At 39.4% G+C, this 16479-nt stretch overlaps 2 long non-coding RNA genes and 1 pseudogene across 3 annotated transcripts; 1 reads left to right on the top strand and 2 right to left on the bottom strand.

Annotated features, from left to right (window-relative positions):
* Nucleotides 1-3099: 3099 nt before the first annotated feature.
* On the bottom strand, nt 3100-3987 carry LOC145207051 (uncharacterized). Its single transcript, XR_013853731.1, has 3 exons — nt 3816-3987; nt 3667-3745; nt 3100-3531 (listed from the first exon to the last, which is right to left on the bottom strand). It is a non-coding gene; the product is annotated as an uncharacterized LOC145207051 (long non-coding RNA).
* A 1797-nt stretch (nt 3988-5784) lies between these two features.
* LOC145207062 (uncharacterized) lies at nt 5785-7053 on the bottom strand. The gene is made up of 2 exons (XR_013853732.1): nt 7009-7053; nt 5785-6630 (listed from the first exon to the last, which is right to left on the bottom strand). It is a non-coding gene; the product is annotated as an uncharacterized LOC145207062 (long non-coding RNA).
* Nucleotides 7054-10504: 3451 nt separating this feature from the next.
* On the top strand, nt 10505-15273 carry LOC145208238 (uncharacterized; annotated as a pseudogene). Its single transcript, XR_013854568.1, has 7 exons — nt 10505-10556; nt 10849-11001; nt 11296-11427; nt 12252-13539; nt 13608-13710; nt 13894-14092; nt 14557-15273. The product of XR_013854568.1 is annotated as an uncharacterized LOC145208238 (transcript).
* The last annotated feature ends 1206 nt before the right edge of the window (nt 15274-16479 follow it).

The following is a 16479-nucleotide window of genomic DNA, read 5'->3' as shown; positions in this document are numbered from 1 at the left end:
AAACCACTTTGCACCTAAAAAAAATGCATCAGTTTGCACATTCAGTCTAGCCTATGTTATACGCAAATATGGGTTGTTTTCCATCAATATCGCCTATTCAAAGTTATTCACTTCCACAAACACGTGTTTATACTCATTGCTAAAATTCATGTTTCTAGATTTTACAAGTAAACAGTTTATTGTAATTAAAATGTATATAGGGGGAAAGTCGTGTAATTTGGAACTTGCATATATTTCGGAAAATACGCAAGGTGGCAGAATATTGTTTGTACAGCTTCAAAGAAAACTTGATATACGGCTTACGGCAAAGTCTATATAAAACACAAGTTGTCCAACCCTATGTTACGCAATAAAGGCTATGGAGCCATTTTGTGTCCAAAATGAAACTTATAAAACATAAATTGTCTGATTAGCAAAAACTGGAGAGTATAAACGCGAATTTGATTCGCCAAATTAAATGAAAATTTCGGGTTATAACATTTCAACGTAATAATAAAAGCTAAATTGTCTTTTTCATGTAAATTTAGCGGCTTATTTTTCATGTAAACTTTTGCATTCAGCGTGGATTATCAGGCTGAAATGTTAGAACCCAAAAGTTTTATTTGATTTGGCCTATCAAATTCGCGTTAAAGCCCACCATTTGTAAAAATCAGACAATTTATGTGTTTTCCCTGTACCTGCTGTATTAAATTGGACACAAAATGGCGTCCATGAGGCTCTATCGCAGGGGTGGGCAAACTACGGCCCGCGGGCCGCATGCGGCCCGGCAAAGGAGTTCATGCGGCCCGCCAAATGTTAGTGAATTTTAAAGAGAATGTTAGTAACGCTGAATAGTATTATGAGCACAGCCGACGAGTTTTAAAAAATACCGGGGTTGCGACTTGCCGATACCTATACCATGTGCAGTATCTGTACCCGTACCATACTTTGGAACTAAACACAGACACTTTTTACGTGCTTTATAGCCGGTTGTGTCTGCCACATTATTTTGCAAATTGTCACTTGACAAAATTTCTTTGTTCGATAAAGGTAAATAAAAGTAAAAGCGATTCACGTTTTCAAACAGCCCATTTTGCACTGTTGACGCCAAAACTTTGTTCACATTGGATCAAGTTTAGGTCGTTGCAATACTTTGCAAACGGACATTAAACACGGCTTTAGAATCGTTAACACATTAATGTTGGCGCAATAATTTCTTGACAAAAAGACGTGGTGTAGCCTATGTTGCAACAAATGCTTGTTTATTTTGAAACATTTGCAATTGTGGCGTTTCAACCAATATTTGTCCAATAATTTCAGTGACAACAAACGTATTTGCACATAGGTGAAAATATACTCCGTTAATACTTTGGGCAAAATCAGGGGTGCACAACTTGCGGCCGTACGGCTACATGCGGCCGCGGAGACGAGTTTGTGAGGCGGTGACCATGTATGTCAAAAAATACACGCGCTGGCGGCGGTGACGTAACTAAATTATTTTGCCAAATAATTTGATTTTGAAACTGCTAAAAACAGATTTCGTAAGACTGGAGAAAAAGATTACCAGCATAGTAACCAATTGCGCCAGGCTTTTTATCCGCTTATTGTGTGCAAACAATGCGAAAGAACAGGCACCGCAATCGTCACAAGACAGATTATGACGTCATAAACAGTTAGCTCCGTTTAGCTAAACTTATGCGTCAAGTAAGAAATTTTTGATCTGAGCATTTTAGGCGGCTTTAAATGGTATATATAGGATACAAACCTAATTCTTTACACCAGTTATATAAAAAAAAAACAAGCAAGCAATTGGGGGCCGTTGGTAAAATACTATGCGGCCCCCTGAGATTAAGAACTTTTGAATGCGGCCCTTGCACTGAAAAGTTTGCCCACCCCTGCTCTATCGTGTAACACTGGGTTGGGCTACTTGTGTTTTATATATACTTTGGCTTACGGCCGCCTAGCTCCAAACTTGATGCTGTACTTTCCGTTTGCTATTCAAAGAAAAATTTTTTTGCAAATTTGATAATTTTTTTAGGGATCAAACATTTCTTTACTACTGATTAGTGCAAATCTCAGTGGGTATGATTTTTGTGAGGTACAATTATTTCAGCATACACAGAATAATCCGCTAAAACTTTTCAAAAGTAAAATAGGTTGGGTAAAATATTGCGTGTGAAAGTGTGTAATTTGGACCAGGCAGCTGAAAATAAAGCAACTATTTAAACACCATTCGGGAAGGTTTCTGACAGTTTTTAAAGAAGTTGGCTTAGCTTACGACTAAACAGTTTATGTCTAAATGCATTCAGGAAAGAAATTTCTTTATTTTTTCTGATTTTGATGACAAACACGTTCATTTACGAGTGTTGATGGCTCAATGCAGGATTTACATTCATTGTGTTTTGCTTTTCAATTGTTGTTTTAATTTGCCATAGTGCTATTTGGAAGTGTTCTTCTAATTTTTTTTATTTCAGCTATCCTAGTGATTCCATTTGTGGCCTTTTTATCTTCAAAGACTTCCTTCATTTTAATTTTTTTATCCCAGTTTTGATTTCATTTAATAAAATTCAAAAATCCTGCTTCCGTTGGTATCTGAGGCTGTTACCGTTAGTAAGTGGTCCATTTTACACAAGACTTTGGTGCAAATTGCACACTATGCGTGTAAAATGTACCACTTCGCGGAAAAAAATTAAATGCCTTTTACTCTTTTTACATTAATATTTAAACATTGCCTTTTTGCAACCAGGAATGTGGGTAAGCTTAGTTTATGAAGTACGAGAGAATGGGTGCATGTTGTGAGTAAAATTCATCAGTATATAATCAAAAAATATAACTAAAACATCATGACAGTCCATTTAAAGCATGTTACGATGCATAGCATATCGCGTAGAAGAAAATTGCTTTTGTTCAATGGACTTATGCATTATAATTCAAAACCTCGAAAAAAGTTGCAGGAGTGGATTTATTAATTCTTTCTACACGTCGCAGTGTTGTTGAAACTAAACACGCTCGATTGTAACGTGCCGCTGTGACGCTGTGTTGGTTTGTACATGTTTTCGTGTAAAACAAAAATATTGCCCAAGATCGTTCAGTCAAAAGTAAGGGGGGGGGGGGGGGGGGGGGGAGGCAACAGTTCCCGAATATGAAGTCCACCAGGCAGTGGAATGGCATCATGACGTCAGAAATCTAGGTCATAGCGACGTAGGAGCCCCAGCCTTGTAGGGCGTCACCGCCTTCTGAGGGCTGACTGTGGAACAGGTTTACCTCAGACTGGAACCCAGCTTGACGTGTACTCTTTTACGTCAGTGTGACGTATGAAGTTGCGATGACAACGTGAAGTGTTGACATCTGACGGAATGTGGTGACGTCATCGTCTGGGCGGCACTAAATAATTTACGTTGCACGACGTTACGTCAGTGTGATGACGAGACGATGTTATGCGTCAGGTGACATCATCTGACGGAATGTTATGACGTCATTAACGATGATGTCGGGGGAACTCCCGTGCTGAAGGCAGCCGTGCGTTGGACACCAATGAAGTGAGGACGACGTCTTAAATATAAAAAATCAGTTAAATTTAACTCAAAAACAAATTACCTAAATATGAACACGACAATTTAAGTCATGCAATTCAATTCATAATTTTCAGATACAAAATCTATTGGTGTTTGAAATAAACAATATCACCTTTTTTCTTTGCGGTTGAAATCATTGCTGTCGCCGTCGTTTGCTGGACCGTGATGTGAATGACTCTTTGTTGAAGCATCTGAATAACAAGTTAGAAAACTAAATTTTCCAAGTGTTGAAGGGGAATAAAACTGTGGAGCAATACTTACGTTGTGTTTTTCGAGTGACAGTTCTATTTTTGTCTTGGTTATTCCTCCTTTTGCAACATTAAAATTGTAATTAGTGAAACTGTGGAAACATAAAACCTAAATTTCTAAACTGTTTAAACCTAAAAAGTTGAAAAACCAAAACAAAGTTTGGCAAACCTGCAAAAGAGAATGTTAACTTAAATTAGTTACCTTGTACATTTTCTAAATAAGTGTAAGTTACTAAACAAATGACGCGAAGTTCTATTTATCAAAAACACCTGAAAATGTATTAAAGCTCCTAAGCACCTGCAGACAAAACCTCTTAGGTTAAGCTTGAAAAGAAGGAATTATTGTTTAGAAATTACAACTCTACTTTTTCCAACACCTACAGAACATAAGTCACTAACGATTCCCTAATCTGAAAAACCTAACAAGTTTCAAAATCCTAAAATCTGAAAAACAAAACAAATTGTTGCAAATTTAAATATTTCAAGATGCCCCCTGGAATCTGAAAAACAAAAATTAATAGTTAATCCTGCAGAAAATAATATTAAAACCTGAAAAATAAAACATAAGTTTAAACCTGTAGAAAATATAAAAGTTATATTTCCTGCAGAAAAAACAACAACAAAAATACATAAGGATTACGAAACACAAATGTTCAATATACCCGGGATCGTATATTGCAGGGCATGGTTTTGAATTTTTTGTTTTGCATGTATTTTTGCATTTTTCAACTTCCATATTTAAAATACAAATGTTTTCACCGAAAACCTAAAAAACAAAAAAAATCAAGATTGGTTTAAAACAAGAAACTGAATCAACAACAAAAAACTTACAATTTAGCAAGTTGACTTGAAATTGAAAAACAGCAAAACCCGACTTCTGCCACAACTAAACTTTTTAACACTTGAAGATGGCGGTTCACATGGTTAGGGCAAGCGACGGGCAATAAAAAACACAGTAACATCATAAAGGACCTGTCGGCTGATGTAAAAAGGCACAACACCCCCAAGAACTGGCCTACTTAAAAATAAATGAAAGGATAGAAAAAGTGGACTCCGCACACAGTTTTGTTGATGAAAAAAGGAAAACGACAGAGAGATGTAACGCTTTCGTTTATAGGTTATAATAGTTCTATAATTAACTTTTAATTTGAAAACAGAATCGGTGAATTAGGTAGCAAAATGGTTGTTCGTCTGCTTCGTTTATTAGGTTTCTGAAAAAACGTTGGAACCGCCATCGTCCCTACGCGAGCGACGTAAAAGTACACAAACTTACCTCAACTAACTGCTCTGCATACAGCCGTCGCAAATTAGCCTAGAAAAGTAGAAGTTGAGTATGTCGTGTTTTACAACCACCCAATTGTCACTGCCCCATAGTGACTGGGTGGCCGGGTCAGCAAGAATACGGAACTGAAGTAAACGATAAGTTAGTTAGCCTCAGAGTTGCAAGTCGGGCCGGGCTTTTCGGGCCGGGTTCGGGTTCGGGCCGGGTTCGGGCCGGGTTCGGGCTTAGGTATTTGTCAGAAAACGGGCTCAAAACGGGCCTTACTTTAAGTTCCGTTGCCGCCACTTTTTAGTAACAATTCTCTGGCTTTGACCTAATGCCCACCCTACTCTAAAACGTATTGTTTACCTCATTGTCTACTATTGTTCATTGTGTTTGTTGTCTTTATCTTTTTTCTTTCTCATCCTTTGTTGCAAGGCTTTCGTGGATAGGCCTGTCAATCAAAATTTCGGGCCTAAACGGGCTTCTCAAAAACGTTTCGGGTTCGGGCCGGGCTTCGGGCTTATACTTTCGGGTTCGGGCCGGGTTCGGGCTCAGATTTCGGGCCCGCTTGCAACTCTGGTTAGCCTAAATCCACAAATAAAAATGAGTTTAACCAGCAAAATGGGAAATTTGGGGCATTAGATTGACCGATATTTTTAGCATAAAAATGACAACCTGATTAACAGGAGTTATATTACATCGCATGTTTGATATCCAATTCGCGGCCTCTTTTTAGAAAAGGAAACCTGGAGCCGGATGTACAAAAATGGATAAAACAAGCTGGTCAAACTAGATAAAAAAAAGTCCACAACATCCCTAACTTTACAGTTAGAATAGGCGCAGAAATTTGTTTTAAAGGAACAGTAAAGTTTAAGGCGTATAACTCAACAACATCGCGTTACTGTCCCTTGCCCTCCGAGTCCCCCCGCAGGGACCCAAATGTTTTACGCAAACGCAGGGCTGGGGAAAAACAATTAACAACAGTTTGCGCCCTACCAGGGTGGATCACGAAACTTTTCGGGCTATATGCAAAGCCGGTCTCCTCTGGCTTTCGAGCCAAAGCCTTCATTGGAATAGCGGTGTCCCTACTCAGTGTCGTCTGCACCGCGGCCAATGCAATGCGATGGAGGCCATGTCCAGGCCGTGTTTCTATACGCACCTTATTTTAGCTAAAGCCATTTGCAACGCGCCACACTTAACTAGAAATCGATCTAAGCTAGAGTCCCTACGTGGCGCGCGAATCCCAAACGTACCCCACCTATGTTAACTATAACCTACCCCTAGTTAAAGAGTGCCACTCTAGCTGTAGCCCTAGCGCCAACTTGCTGACATAGTAGCACTCATACAGACTTGGGGCGTTCTTTGACCGAGGAAGACTTCCTTTACGGGTTCACCTCGAACAAAGAATAGCTCACTCACCCTAGCGCCAATTAACCTATGTTAGTCCTATCGGTTCCGCAATCTCGGTTGACCCACGACAGACTCCTATTGTTACATACAAGTGAAATATTTGAAGTGGTTTGACGATGGTGGAAGAGGTCGTCGAGCAGAAGAACATCGGATTCTGCAAATAAAACAACACATTAAGTAACGCGCAACACTGGGCTGTGCAAGTTGTAATAATATATCTAGGCCAACAAGGCTGAAACTACACAACGCGCGTTGCAGATTTTACAAGCCACGCTGATTTTTTAAAAAAACACGCCCACTATGACGTCACAATGCCTAAAGCACGATGCGTTGCAACAACCGCATGGTGTAACTGTAAACGTTACAACTCGCCTAGAATGTCAGTTAGTCAAGATTCCACAATAAGGTCTTTTACAACAAACAAATACGGCAAATAAATGATTTAGTTATGGGTTGAATGCCCGCATACACTACAATATTGTTAGAGCTGTCCCTATTGTGTAGCATAGTTAAACACAGAAGTTTGATTTACCTTGTAACTTCTTGACAATTCCACCTCCGCACGCCGCAACACCACGAGACAAATGACTTTGTCTGGAATGGCTCTTGGCACGCCAAAAACTTACTAAGCGCTGATTGGCTGCGCACACCCAAGCGTGTCAAGTTTTGATGATGTGGCGCGGGAAAAAAATTGGGGAGTAAAATTTTCGCTGATTAATTTTGAAAGAGAAAACAATATATATATATCTTCCACTACAGCAGTGGTTCTCAAACTTTTTTGACCGCGACCCAAATCTGAGTTTTATGAACACCTCACGACCCAAACCTTAAAAAATTTCTCATATGCATGAAATAGAAAAAGACGCAGACAACCATTTGTAGTACACAGTTCTATGAAACAATGAGTGGTGATTACAAACAAATGATTTATATATTTAACTGTGCTGTTCAATAACGAGACGTACAGCAATTTCGAGGCCACGTCGTCGCCGCATAGGGGTCTGGCCATGTAAAAATGGCTGCAGGCTGAACGAGCTTGATTTGTTCGACAACACTGCATAACACAGCACACATCGCAGCTTTACAGCACCATGATCATTGATAAAAGTGAATCCCAAATCCCAAAAAAAATTTGTCATTGTATGAATGTGGTTGGGTGAGGTGACTTTATTACTGCATTAAGTAAATTCGTTTGTGTTTACTTAATTCAGTAATAGTTCGTTTGGGCAGAATTGAATTACCGTAGCGCGACCCATTATTTGACACTGCGCGACCCATATTTGGGTCGCGACCCATACTTTAAGAACCACTGCACTACAGGTTGAGTTTAAAGTTTAATTAATCGTATATTAATACTGGTATATAAACCACAGTTAGCTACATAAACTATTCGTTTTTTAACAAACAAGCTGATAATAACCTTTATACACTGACCCCGAGTTGTTTCGAAAAATACTTCCAAACGCATATGACATGACCCTCGACCTCTTAAACCAGTTTGTAAACATTATACCTTCGCTTCATGTAAATGTGTCGTTTTCGCAGTTTTAAGTGGAAATATATTGAGTAGAATAAAATCAAAGTCACTTAATCAAAAACTGTAAGACGAAGTCACGCGTTGCGCGGAGAAAGGAGGCGTAAACAAATAGTAATATCACTGATGGTGAGCGTTTGAATATTAATGCATGTCGATTTTTACGTCTATTTGGGCCGTTACATCCTTTATTAGAATTAAGAACAGATTTGTGTGTAGTGGTTAAATAATAATTATTTAATGATTGTGGTTCGAGTAAAAAGTTTGCTTTCCTAACTAATTGTCAACTCAAACTTTATTGAGCATTTGTTGATTTTTTAGCAAACGTGTTAATTTTGAGTTTCAAATCGGTTTTAGCTTGCCCTTTATCTTTATAATTCCTCAAACTTGGCTTCGTTGCCACCGCGTACTACCTGTAGCGCTGCGTAATTTCTAGACCTAGGGAAGAATTCACTTTCCAATCTAGCTTTATTTTTATGATGGACTCTGCGTCAATTTGTTTTCGGGTTTATCTAGTAGTTCTGAACTAAAATAACACACTCCTGTTACAACACAGTGCAACTTCTTTAATAAATGTAAATTTGCAAACAAGGAAAACATTCAGTACACAATACATGCAGCAGTTTGTTTGTATTTTTTCCTGTTTGTTGCTAGGCAACCAGCAATGAAGCAAGGATTGAAAGATGCGTAACACAGAGTTAGATTGGATATTACTGACCATGTGTGTTACTGGTTGCAAGTTAAGAGTAGTTACGTTTCTGCTGTCCCAGTAACATCTCGGCGGTTCGAATGACCAGAGGGTGATCGGTTATACCGAAAAAATAAATTTCATACGAAGCGAACAAACGTTTTTGAACAAATCTTGCTTTTTTTACGAGCCATGACATATCACATGTCATGTATTTTTAGCCGAAAACAATCTGTTTAAGCATGTCCGTGTTTGTAGAAAATACTTAGCGCATCTCACGACAGCTCAGGTCTAGGTTTCCTTACTTGTAGCACTCTAAGTTTCCTTTACTTGTAGCAGGAATTTGACTTATAATTGTTAAAAATAAGACAAAATATCTTATTAAAATCAGGGATTTTTTTAGAAATAAGGACAATGAATTTTTCTCAGACGTTGCTCTTCAAATAAGGACAAATCTTAGAAATAAGGACGGTGTGGCAACCCTGGATAAAAAATATCTAGCTGTGTCAAAGTTTTATCTTGTGTGAATAGTGTGGTCAGCAAATCGGTCGTTAAAATTTACCGGTTGCCTGGCTTCTTAATCTCAAACCCATGAAGTTATTAACAACTGGTTCGATGCGCCACCTAGTGGGTCGAGATGCCGCTGATAAGACCGTCTTTTATCTAATTTCCAACTTTGTCGTTTTTGATCCGTCGAAGTTAGCTGCAAACGTGGCAGAACTTCAGTTTCATTGGCCAGGTTGAAACAAATTTTTCCGGCTTTACCTCGGTTTCCAAGCTCTACTTCGTTTTCCAAGCTTCCACCAACACCACGGTCACCAGCAATCTCATGAACCTGAAAAAAAAAAACGGAAAAAGGTTAAATTACCTTATATCAACAGCACTGTAGTGAGATAGGAAGCTTAAAGGGGATTACACCGGAATTAAAAACCAGAAGTTTGACCGATTTTTGAAAAAAAAACTAATGCCAAAGCCTTTTCGTTTTTCGATTTTTGAGTTCAAAAATAAGGCTAATAGTCTTTTCGGATTTTCGGTTTTTAGGAGTCAAAAATTTGAAGAAAAATCCGGTTTCGGGCAACTTTTTGCCTTTTTTTTCCCGGAATTTTCCGGTTTCAAACTGGTTTTAGCCGATTCCTGCCTCTTTTCGAAACATAACAAGACACGTTCACCAAAATGCTCATTTCAATTAGTGATGAAAGGAAGATTATGATAGTAGGAAACAGGTAACCCACTTAATCACTTCTTCAAGCCTGCTTTGTATAGCCTATACGTAGGTCCTAAATATAGACAATAGTGTCCTGTATAAAACCTTAACAAAAAACAATCACTTTCACTTTTGTGTAGCAGAATATGCTGGGACAATCGGCTCCGCTACTTGACTCATAATAGTGCTTCACTTCCTTATATAGCTGAGATTAGGTTAAGAGTAAGCCTCTGGTTCTCAAATCTATCAGACTTGAAGTATTTTGATTGAAAAACCTGAAATAGTCGGGGAAAAATTTTGCGTTTGAAAAACAACAACTTGATATCAATAAGGCAGATTTAATAAAAAAATCGACTGTATTTTGTCAAAGATTACATTTATACCTGAAATTGCAGGAAGCTTAATTAAAGCACCATTTTCAGTGACACGCATGTAGGATAAGCTAAAGTGCGTGTTCAAAAATACTGATTGTTTAAAAATAATATTTGGAAAAAATAATCTATTACTTTGCTTTTTGCCCACCGAACGCCGCATAAAAGGAATGTTAATAACTTTTTGCGTAAACTTGCATTTTGTTGAAACATATCTTGCCAAACTAAAGAATGGAACCACTTGTACTTATTGTTGTTCTTTCTTGGATCTCAATACCTCAAGGTAAGTGGTAAGGAAAAAGCGTATATCGTCCTTTGAAACAAGGTTGGCAAAATTTCACTCATAAACTGCTAAATGTAACTGGTTTTATTATTACGTATAATTTCGTCTCACATAGATTTTTTGACAGTTAACGTTTAATTGTGTCAAATTATGCTTGCTTGGTTAAAGATTAGTACCACTTTACGTCATGATGTGTTACATAACTTATGACCCCAAAATTCGTGCAACTGTTTACTTTAAAGTAGAGAATACAGGCAACAAAATTACTTGAAAAAATCTTAAAACATGGCAGTGTGGGGATCCCCCGGAACAGCAACCTGTCGTGCTGAAGATGGCTTCTTCCGTTGTTTGCACACTGGCGTTTGCATTCCACGTTATAAAGTGCGAAGTTTCGGAAGCGACTGCCGGCTGGATTCGTTGTCAGACGAAAGCGACGAGGATAGAGGTTAGTTCAACAAATTATTTTCCAACTCTTTAAAATGTCCATTTATCATAAAAACGATAACATATAGGACCAGTGCCGGATTAACCATTAGGCAAAGTAGACACGTGCCTATACAGGCCAGTCAAAAATCCAGGCCACTTTTCTTTGTGACAATGATTTGGCAACACTGATAATTCTAATTTTTATTTGGCAACCCTGATTTTCAGGCCACTTATGAAACGTGCCTACAGGGCAGCCGATCCTTAATCCGGCACTGTATAGGACAGTTGCTTACTTCAAAATGTTAAATTTCAGAACCCTTGAATTGTACCGATGATGAATTTCGATGCCGCTCTATCCAAAAGTGTGTACCGCGTTATCTTCTCAACACCAAAGAAAGCTGCAAATTAAACGAGGACTTGATACTTCCTTGCAGAAATCAGACAGGTTGGTTGGTTGTTACTAAACTGCGAATTTAAATCCATTTATATTAGTGGTTCTTTATGGAAAAATTCCTCACTTAACAATTCAAAACATTTTCATTCCTCCCTGATGCTGAACCTTACAAAGATCATTTAAAATTATGTGTTTTACTAACTTTACGGTTTATATCAGGGAGTCGAACCGCTTGTCATATGTGTTCAGGTTCGGTTCGGGTTCACTTGGTTTTGTTTTTTAGGGTTCGGATTCGGTTCGGGTTTTTAAAAATGTATATTTTCGGGTTTTGTTTCGGTTTGGGCAAATTATCCGGTCCGAACCGGTTTGCGGTTTTCAAACCGGTTCAAATTTTTATTTGTTTTAATTTAATTCTACCCATCATCTACCTGGCCTCATCACACTCAATTTTTTTTCCTGAGCACTGTTGTTTTTGACACGCCCTGTAAGTGTCATCTCGTGAATTCTTCAGTGTGCTGTTTTGAAAAAAATCACAAAATATAAAACATACTGCGTTTTTTACTGGTTCGGTTCGGGTTTGGGTTCAACGCCATACAAAATATGGAGTTCAACTCCGGTTCGGGTTTTTAGAAAATCGCAGTTCGCGGTTCGGGTCGGGTTTAATGAAATTAACCGCCCAAACCAGTTCGCGGGTTCGGGTTCAGTTCCGGTTCGACTCTCTGGTTTATATCCCCAGAGCTAAAGTGTATGTTTACAAATAACGTGTACTAACTTAGTTAAAGTAGATTTCTCCCTTTTATGTTTTAAAATTTCCGGTTGGGTACCACTGTCCTACAAGTAGGCAAGATACTCACATTTATGTCAACTTATCATAGAATTCACGTGCAAACGCAGCAAGTTGTGTATTCCACGTTGGATGGTGAGGAACGGCAAGCGCAATTGTGACACAATGGTAGTGAAAGACGGAAGTGACGAAACCATCACCCTCACCTCATGCGACGCTTTGGAATTTCCCTGTTCGAACAACACTTCCTCATCGTCACAGTGCATTCCGAGGGCATGGGTTGGAGACGGTGTGAAGGATTGTGGAAATGGAAAAGATGAACTTACGAACTTGACAAGTTGTTACAATGACACAGAGTTTCGGTGTAACACAAACGGACGTTGTTTGGAACGACATCGAGTGAGGAATAATTTTCCTGATTGTCCTGATGGTTCCGATGAAAAGCAAGCTCTTAAATGCATTCCAGATAAAGAGTTTCGATGCCATGACAACGGTCGTTGCATTCCGCGCTCGTGGCGAGGCAACACCTTCGTGAACTGTAACGATAGAAGCGACGAAATTCCATGGAGCGCCAACGAAACGTGCTTTGATGGTGAATTTCGTTGTCACAACGGCAAGCGATGTATTCCCATTTACTTGTTGTGTGACGGCATGGATCACTGTAGTGACTGTAGCGATGAGATTGAGAGCTGTACTGAACCCAGGATGCTTCGATGTCCTAACGAGCCCGATACGTGTATGCTTCCCACCTATTCCTGCGATGAGTATGCAGACTGCCCAGAAAATGCCGAGGATGTCCAATATACCACTGGTTTCAAGTGTAACAAAGTTGTGGCCGGAATTGAACAAACTGTGTACTGCGTTCTGCCCCAATATACATTAACCGATGAATATCCAATTTGCCAAGATTCATCAGACTTGTGTTTTGTCAATGGAACTTTCAGATGTCATCGGTGTTTGTATTCGGACATGATTATTTCACCCAAACAGTTATGTGACGGTATTTTTGACTGCCCTGACCTAACAGACGAATGCCTTTGCGCCCGAAATGTTCCGGGTTCGGCTTCGTCAGTATATCTGTGTGACGATGTGTGCTACGGAGACCCTGGCAACCTTGCTTGCTCGTTGTGCAGCATAGGGCAAGTGAAATGTGGATTGGAAGACGTATGTATTTCCAAATCACAAGTGTGCGATGGTAAAGTGGATTGTTCAATCACAAAGCTGGATGAGCTTCACTGCGGTAAATCAACCAATCAGGACAACGTGATTAACTTGAAAAATTTTCATTGCGATCCCATTCCACAAGATAAAAGGAAAGTTCTTCAATCGATCTTAATCAAAGATGTCATAAACAGCTTAGCTCCTTTGGAAGCTACAAAGTACGAGGCTGTTTTGGCAATAGAAGAGAAGTATACGATTTCATGATTATGGTTTCTGTTGTTGTCAGGTGCAATAATGTTGTGGAGTGTTCAAGATTCGAAGACGAGTGCAGCGAGAGAGCAAACTGTAGCATCAGACATCCAGTGTGCGACCAAATTCCTATGGGCACGGTAATGTTTTGACTTAGGGGTATTTCCATCCTTCACACTTCCTGCAGTGTAGTTTGTTCTATCGAAAGTTGAAAAACTTTGATTTCCTCTATTGTCATATGGTGCCTAAGTTAAAAAAGGGTTACCACATGTTGCCTGCAACCTAATTTTGGAAACTCTGCGTAACAACCTATTTCTTCTCAGGTGGTTATCCCTGGATCCTTAGTCGGTGGAGATCCAATGAAAGTGCATGTACGAAAATGTCAACTACATTTTGCCTATAGTTTTATTCTAGGTTCATCAATTTGCAATGGATATGATGATTGTCAGGAAGGTTACGACGAAGCGATTTGCCCCGGTCGCTTTCGATGCCCAGCAGGCCAAGTCGAAACTTTGGTTTACAGTAAATAGATTTTTTTACCATTCAGACCTAAAAAATGCTGTATTTATTTGTTGATTATTTAGTTATATCTTTAATACGTTTTGCATTACTACAGAAGCTGATATATCAGACTTGTAACTTATATCGGGTCGAACTTTTCCGTGCACGTTCGGGCCTACACTTTGTTTCCGCAATATTTTTAAAATAAAATAACGTTGCTAAATAGACATTTGCTAGACTAATGCCTAACAGCCCTAAAACGACTACGTCTGTTATTTTCCATTGTGTATGTCTACTTTATGATTTTCTGTACAAACGTACTTTTTGTAAGCTTTCATGTATTGGGCGGTCAAACAGTTAACAGGCTTCTCAAAAACGATTTAGGTTCGGGCCGGGCTTGTATGACTTCCGGCCCCGCTCAAAACTCTGTAGTATACAATTTGCATCAACCAATCTTTCATACTAAAGTGGATAACTTCGTTCAGGTGTTCGTGATCGTGTAAGCATTCCAGTCCAGAAAACATGCGACCTGGTCTCCGATTGCATCAACTCCACAGACGAACTTAACTGTTCCGAATCCACACACTTCTACTGCCTTAACAAGTCACCTCCATTTGTACCAATAACCAAAGTTCTCGATGGCGTTTCAGACTGCAGCGATTCCTCAGACGAATGTCCTCCGAACTACTTCAAAAACGACGCACTTGCTTCCAACGAGCAAATGATCAAAATTCGAGCTCTTGAAATCCTGGTCTGGTTTATGGCAATATTGGCGTTGTTTGGCAACCTCGCAGTTATGATAAACACTGTCCTTTACTTTAAGCAAACCAAGATCGATCAATTGCAAAACAAAGTAGGATTGATCAACAACGTTATGATTTTCAACTTAGCAATAGCTGATCTTCTCATGGGTATCGTTCTCCTGGTTGTTGGAATCAAAGCGGTCGAGTTTTCAGGGAGTTACTGTCTTTTTGACAAGTTGTGGAGATCTAGTAACCTGTGCAACGCAATCGGTGCCATGACAGTGATTTCAAGTGAAACATCAGTGCTTACATTGGTTTGCATCACATCATATCGTCTCTACATCATTTATAAACCTTTCGAAACTCGTTGTATCAGGGGCAGAATTGCAATAATGTGGATCTGTATCATCTGGTTTGTCTCCTTTCTTCTTGCTTTGCTTCCACTTTCTACCGCCTTGTCTGGAAATATGTTGACCAGCGCTCAAATCACACCCAGTCCTTACTTTTATTCTGATCAAGTGAAACTTACCGACTTCAGGCAATTCGCTTTGCGAATCGCTGCTTTAGGCAACAAAACTCAGCAGAAAATTGAGTCATACAATTGGGACGACCTTAACGCTTATCTAACTTTGGAACAAAGCTTCGTGGCGCCATCTACTGTCGGTTATTTTGGTTACTACAGCAGCAGCAGCGTTTGCATTCCACGTTTGTTTCGCATTAGCAAAAACGAATCCGGCGTCAACCCGATGTCGTCCATAGTAATCTCGTTCAACTTTGTGGCACTTCTTTACATCGCCTCGTCTTATGTTGCCATTTACATCAAGTCCAGTGGCAACGCGGTGACAAAATCCAACAAGGTGAAAAACAAACAGAATGTGAGCATGCAACGGAAAATCACATTGCTCATTGCAACCGACATGTGCTGCTGGTTACCGATTTGCATCATGACATTTCTTAGTATGTCAGGAGTTGTTCTGCCTCCGGATTCCTATGCAGTTTCAGCAGTGGTTCTCCTGCCCATCAACAGCTCACTCAACCCGATGATTTACACCAACTTTCCACAGATGGTCTATTCCAAAATCCGATTTCTTATCAACAAAGCCAGAAGTTACTTCAACTTCTCGCCATTGGGCAACGCCGTGCATCGATCATCAATCGAGCTTGAAATGCCCAAGAAAAATATCACGAAGGTGTAACTTTCAATTTTTAAAACTTAAGTTGGTCATAACACAAAGAAAGGCACGCTACTCTTTGTGCTTAAATTTGGATAATTGTTGTCTATTAATTATATACGTGGCCTACCTTTTGTCTGACGTTGCTGTAAATAAAACCCTTGCGCTGTCAGATGTCAGTGATGCCCTAAAATGTATAACTTTATGTGGATAAGTGAAACTTTCACTAAGTAAAGCTGTATACGAGCCCCGCCACTTGACACTTGTGCAACGGTATAGCTAAAGCGTGTTCGGCATCTTTTTACCATCTGTGCCCCTTTGCTTTACCGTTTAACATTACGCAGCTTTGTCCGCTTGGGTAAATGCTATAGCGCGACTGTGCTGTCACGATTTGTTTAACAAGCAAATGAAACTCAAATCAAGCACGTCCTTGAAAGAGTAGAGTGCTAAAAACATTATTTGCGGACACAAACTCTTGCTGTTGCATGTTTTT

Source organism: Phallusia mammillata, chromosome 1 (assembly GCF_965637545.1).
Source record: "Phallusia mammillata chromosome 1, kaPhaMamm4.hap1.1, whole genome shotgun sequence".
NCBI classification, from domain to species: domain Eukaryota; kingdom Metazoa; phylum Chordata; class Ascidiacea; order Phlebobranchia; family Ascidiidae; genus Phallusia; species Phallusia mammillata.
Note: the sequence above shows the minus strand (reverse complement) of the source record. Positions and strands in the feature narration are given on the sequence as shown.